Source organism: Pristiophorus japonicus, chromosome 17 (genome assembly GCF_044704955.1).
Source record: "Pristiophorus japonicus isolate sPriJap1 chromosome 17, sPriJap1.hap1, whole genome shotgun sequence".
Lineage (NCBI taxonomy): Eukaryota > Metazoa > Chordata > Chondrichthyes > Pristiophoridae > Pristiophorus > Pristiophorus japonicus.
The window spans coordinates 80,157,098-80,163,827 of record NC_091993.1 but is presented as its reverse complement, the minus strand read 5'-3'; positions in this window follow the sequence as shown (position 1 = coordinate 80,163,827).

Genomic DNA, 6,730 nt, shown 5'->3' with positions numbered 1-6,730 from the left:
AGCCCAACACGAGAGCGGGTGGTCTTGGATTTTGTTTTGGGGAATGAAGCTGGGCAGGTGGAAGGGGTATTAATGGGAAAGCACTTGGGTGCCAGTGACCATAATTCAGTCAGATTCAAGTTAGTTGTGGATAAGGACAAGGAATAAAAGTCCCAAATTGGAGAAAAGCTAACTTTGCTAAGTTGAGAAGTGATTTCGCCACAGTGGACTGGAAACAGCTACTTGTAGGTAAATCAGTGTTGGAACAGTGGGAGGCATTCAAGGAGGAGATCCGGAGGGTTCAGGCCAAACATGTGCCTTTAAAGAAAAAGGGTGGGAATACCAATTCTAGATCTCCCTGGATGACTAGGGACTTACAGGGGAGGATAAAGAAAAAAAGGGAAGCTTATATCATATACCGACCGCTAAATACTGTAGAATCTTTGGCAGAATATAGAAAGTTCAGAGGTAAAAATAAAAAGGATATTAGGAATACTAAGAGCATGAAAAATTCTTGGCAAGTAAAATTAAGGAAAACCCAATGATGCTCCATCAATATATTAAGAGCAAGAGGATAACTAAAGAAAGGGTAGGGCTTATTAAAGGCAGAAGATGTTGGTATAGTTCTTAATGAATACATTGTGTCTGTTTTCACAAAGGAAAGGGGCAATGCAGCTTTGAAAGTAGCTAAATCCCCAGGCCTGGATGAAATGCCCAGGCTGTTGAGCGAAGTAAAAGAGGAAATAGCAGAGGCCTTGACCATCATTTTCCAGTCTTCTTTGGATTTGGGCATGGTGCTGGAGGACTGGAAACCCTTGTTTCAGAAGGGAGAAAGGGATAGGCTGAGTAATTATAGGCCTGTCAGCCTAACCTCAGTGGTGGGAAAAGTATTGGAAAAAATCCTGAAAGACAGGATAAATCTACATTTAGAAAGGCAAGGATTAATTAGGGACAATCAGCATGGGAAAGGGAAGATCATGTTTGACTAACCTGATTGAATTTTTTGAGGAGGTAACCAGGAGGGTCGATGAGGGTCATGCATACGATGTAGTGTGCATAGACTTTAGCAAAGCTTTTGATAAGGTCCCACATGGTAGACTGGTCACGAAGGTTAAAGCCCATGGGATCCAGGGCAAAGTGTCAAGTTGGATCCAAAATTGGCTTCGAGGTAGGAAGCAAAGGGGATTGGTTGATTGATGTTTTTGTTACTGGAAAGATGTTTCCAGTGGAGTCCCGCAGGGCTCAGTACTGGATCACTTGCTTTTTGTGGTATACATCAATGATCTACATTTGAATATAGGGAGTGTGATTAAGAAGTTTGCAGATGACACTAAAATTGGCTGTTTGGTTGATAATGAAGAAGAACGTCGTAGACTGCAGGAGGATATCAATCTACTGGTCAGGTGGCAGAACGATGGCAAATGGAATTTAATTCAGAGAAGTGTGAGGTGATGCACTTTGGGAGGGCTAATAAGGAAAGGGTATACACATTAAATGGGAGGCCACTTAAAAGTGTAGATGAACAAAGGGACTTTGGAGTGCTTGTCCACAGATCCCTGAAAGTAGCAGGCCAGATGGATAAGATGGTTAAGAAGGCATACAGAATGCTTGCCTTTATTGGCCAAGGCATAGACTACAAGAGCAGAGAGGTTATGCTTAAATTGTATAATACTCTGGTTAGGCCACAGCTGGAGTGCTGCGTGCAGTTCTGGTCGCCATATTATAGGAAGGACGTGATTGGACGAGAGAGGGTGAAAAGGAGATTTACTAGGATGCTGCCTGGAATGGAGAATCTTAGTTATGAGGACAGATTGGATAGGCTGATTTGTTCTCATTGTAACAGAGGAGGCTGAGAGGAGACCTCATTGAGGTGTATAAAATTTTGAGGGGCCTGGATATAGTGGATAGCAAGGGCCTATTTCCCTTGGTGGAGGGGTCAATTACGAGGGGGCATAGTTTTAAGGTGGTTGGTGGAAGGGTCAGAGGAGATTTGAAGGGAGGCTTCTTCACGCAGAGGGTTGTGGGGTTCTGGAACTCATTGCCTGGAGGAGTGGTGAATGCAGAAACCTTCATCACATTTAAAAGGTGCTTGGATGGGCACTTGAAATGCCGTAACCTGCAGGATTACGGACCGAGAGCTGGCAAGTGGGATTAGACTGGATAACCTCTTGTTGGCTGCCGCAGATATGATGATAAGCACTGCAGGGAATTGAATACAGCCAGGGTGATCTCCTGGACTAGTTTTGATCGCTTAGATGGGTCAGAAAGGAATTTTTCCAGATTTTTTCCAATTGGCCTTGGTTTTATATCCGTTTTTTTGCCTCTCCCAGGAGATCACATGGCTCTGGTTGGGGTGGACTGAAGAATATTGTGGTGCAGTGGGTGTCAGAGTTGTGTGGGGCGGACTGGTTGGGTCGGATGCTCTTTACCTTTCCGCCACCATTCATTGGTTTATATGTAATCTTCAGGGCTGCTGACCGACGGCCGTGTGGTTCTTTGTCGGCCGGCGCGGACACGATGGACCGAAATGGCCTCCTTCTGCAATGTAGATTTCTATTTAATGTTTCTGTCATTTCGCAATCTCTGCTTGTGATTTTATCCTGCCCAACACTTAGTGGCCCTATTAACATCCCGATTTTCCTTTTTTTAAATTGATGTGCCTGTAGAATATTTTACGATTTTGTTTAATGTTCCTTGATAATTTAATTTCATAGTTCCTCCTTGCCTTCCTAATTGTTTTTTTGACTTCTCTCCTAATCTATTACTGTTCTCTCTTGTTGTGCTTTCCCTTGCTGTCCATGTACTTAGCGTATGCCTCTTTCCTTACCCTCTTTTTTTTCAGCGCAATATATTTTTCCCGGACTCTGTTAAACACTATTTTAAACGTTTCCCATTGCTGTTCTACATCATTGTTTGCCAATATTGTTGTCCATTTTATTTTCACAAGTTCTATTCGCAGCCCCTCAAAATTGACTTTTCTCTAATCGATTACCCTGGCCTTTGTAATGTTCAATGTGGTCACTATTGCCTAGATGTTTCCCTACTTTTACTTCTCTTATCTGCACTGGTTCATTTCCTATTACTAGATCCAGTAGTAAATTCTCCCTTGTTGGGCTTCTTACACACTGGGTTAGAAAGTACTCTTGTACATATTTGTAAGGACTCCACTCCCTTATCCTACCTCTTCTGGCCAATTAATTTCGGGGTAATTGAAATCCCCCATAATTATTATTCTATGTTTTTTTTACTTATTTCCCTATTTTTATTTGCATAATTCTTCCTCCACCTCTCCTCCACTATTAGGTGGTCTGTAGACAGCCCCTATTAATGTAATTTATCTTTTACCTCTATTCACATGGATTCTATATGTCATTTTTTTTGTCTCATAATAATTCTGTGGTGCCTTGGGACATTTCACTGCATTAATGGCATGATATAAATACAAGTTGTTGTTGTTGTCTTGCTGATAGCTGCATCACTTTTTTCTACTGCCATTGTTATTTCTAATAAGTACAGCTACTCCACCTCCCCTTTTTCCTCTCTCTCTTTTCTAAATATGTTATACCCTACACTGGTTAATTCCCAGTTCTGATTTTTATGTAGGCATGTCTCAGTAATCCCGACTATGTCTGGTTCCTCGCAACATATTATTGTCTCTAGTTCCCCTGCTTAATTATGGACACTATGTGCATTGCTGTTGATATGTCCTTACTGTGAAGTATAAATGCACACGAGGCCCATACTTGAGAGAAGGTCACTCTGTGACCAGTAACCTTTATTAGCCAGCACTGAAGTGAAGAAGGTGGGTGAAGCTTCCCCTTTTATACCTGAAAGTCCAGGTTAGGAGTGTCTCCCATAAGTTCACCACCTAGTGGTCAATGTTCTCACAGTGTACAACTTAGGTCAGTTTACACATGGGTTACAATGACAGTTAAACACATGACATCACCTCCCCCCCAAAGTCTTATTGGGATCACAGGTTAAGTCTCTCTAGTGGTTTACGCTCCCTTGTAGAGCGCCTGAGTTGGGGCTCCGGTTGTTGGGCGCTGGCCTGAGTGTCTGCTGTTTGCGGTGAGCCTTTGCTTTCGAAAGCTTCAACAGCCATGACCATCTCAGCAGCATGCTCAGTTGCCCCTCGGTGGTGGCTGGTGGGAGCCTGCTGAGTGCATCGGCGCAGTTTTCAGTGCCCAATCTGTGCTGAATGGTATAGTCATAGGTGGCTAATGTGAGTGCCCACCTCTGTATGCAGGCCGATGCATTGGCATTTATGGCCTTGTTGTCGGCCAAAGGGGACGTTAGGGGTTTGTGATCTGTCTCCAGCTCAAATTTCCTGCAAAACAGGTACTGGTGCATTTTTTTTTTACAGCATATACACATGCAAGCGCTTTCTTTTCTACCATCCCGTAGCTCCATTCTGCCTGGGACAGACTTTTGGAGGCATAAGCTACCGGCTATAACTGATCCTTGGCAATAACATGCTGCAACACACACCCGACCTCATAGGACGACGCGTCGTACGTTAAAACGAGTTTCTTACATGGGTCATATAGCGTTAACAGATTGCTGGAGCATAACAAATTTCGTGCTCTATCAAAAGCCCTTTCCTGGCTGTCCTCCCAGACCCATTCACGACCTTTGCGTAGGAGCACGTGTAGCGGCTCTAACAGCGTGCTCAATTTGGGAAGAAAGTTACCGAAATAGTTCAGGAGCCCCAGGAACGAACGCAGCTCCGGCATGTTACGGGGTCTGGGTGCTCTCTGGATCGCTTCTGTTTTGGACGCAGGAGGTCTGATCCCGTCTGCTGCTACCCTCCTCCCCAGGAATTCTACCTCTGGAGCTAGGAAGACGCACTTCGCCTTTTTCAGTCGCAGACTTACCCGGTCCAGTCTGCGTAGCACCTCCTCCAGGTTGCGAAGGTGTTCTTCAGTATCACAACCCGTGATGAGGATGTCGTCTTGAAAAACCACTGTCCTTGGAATCGACTTGAGGAGGCTTTCCATATTTCATTGAAAGATCGCGGCGGCCAAGCAAATCCCAAATGGACATCTGTTGTACTCAAACAACCCCTTGTGTGTCGTGATGGTGGTCAGCTTCTTCGACTCACTCGCTAGCTCCTGGGTCATGTAAGCTGAGGTCAGGTCCAATTTTGAAAAAAGTTTGCCACCGGATAGCGTCGCAAAGAGGTCCTCCGCTCTCGGTAGCAGGTACTGGTCTTGGAGTGACACCTGATTGATGGTGGCCTTGTAATCACCACATATCCTGACCGACCCATCTGCCTTGAGCACCGGCACAATCGAGCTCACCCAGGTCACTGAATTTGACTGGCGAGATGATGCTTTCCCTCAGCAGGTGGTCCAATTCGCCTTCTATCTTTTCCCGCATCACGTACGGCACCGCTCTGGCCTTGTGCTGTACTGGCCTGGCGTCCGGGTTTATGTGAATCACTACCTTGGTCCCCATGAAAGTGCCAATGCCGGGTTGAAATAGTGAGTCAAATTTGTCCAGGAGCTGTGAGCAAGATATTTGCTCCACAGAAAAAATTGCATTGACATCGCCCCATTTCCAGTTCATGACAGCAGGCCAACTCCTCCCCAGCAGTGCGGGACTGTCCCGGGACAATCCAGAGTGGCAACCTTTTCTCCGAATCTTTATGGGTCATGACTACCATGGTGCTGCCTAGCACCGGAATGATCTCCTTTGTATATGTCCGTAGCTATGCGTCAATTGGCAATAATTTTGGCCTCCTGGCCTTGGACGCCCACAACTTGTTGAACTGTTTGATACTCATCAGGGACAGGCTGGCCCCTGTGTCTAGCTCCATTGATACTGGGATGCCATTGAGGAGCACCTTCATAATTATCGGTGGCGTCCTGGTGTATGAACTGTACATGAACTCGCTGAACTTCAGCTTCCAGCGATTTCCCCCAGTGTTCATTTGGCCTCGTAGGGCTTACATTGTCCTCGTCCTCCTCGTACATCAACCTGGCTGCAGGCTTCCTGCACATACGCGCCAAGTGACTGCTAACGTTGCAGATTCTGCAGGTATATTGCTGATACCTGCAAGCTCTGGCTGTGTGTTTGCCTCCACACCTCCAACATGAGCCGTTGTTGGAAACAAAAGATCCATTACCAGTCGATCGTCTCTGTAACTATCCTTAAGCACACCATTGACAGGTGTTGATGGCCCTATTACTGGCCGCATTGTACCTTGCGATGGCATGAATCACCATTCAGCAAGCCATTGTCTCTGTTGAATTCCCCCTTTGGGTTCGATTACATGCTCGGGCATGTCCGATTGCCCCTGTCTGCCTGGAGAACTGTGTGCTGCGTTAACAATGTTGACTCCCTGTCCATTTGCTGCATTTAAACCAAGATTTTTGTCAAACATCATTCTGGTCTCTTCCTCCCCTGAGATAAATGTCTGGGCCATCAAAGCCGCCGTTTCCAGGGTCAAGCCTTTGGTCTCAATCAGTTTCCTGAAAACCCCAGCATGCCCGATGCCCTCAATAAAAAAGTCTCACAGCATCTCCGCTCTGCATGCATCTGGGAACTTACATAGGCTCGCCAGTCGCCAAGGGTCTGCCACGAAGTCTGGAACGCTTTGCCCTTCTCGCCACCGGTGCGTGTAAAACCGGTGTCTCGCCATGTGCATGCTGCTCGCCAGTTTAAAGTGTTGCCCGATCAACTTACTGAGCTCTTCAAAAGTCTTGTCTGCCAGCTTCTCTGGCACTAGAAGGTCCTTCATCAGGGA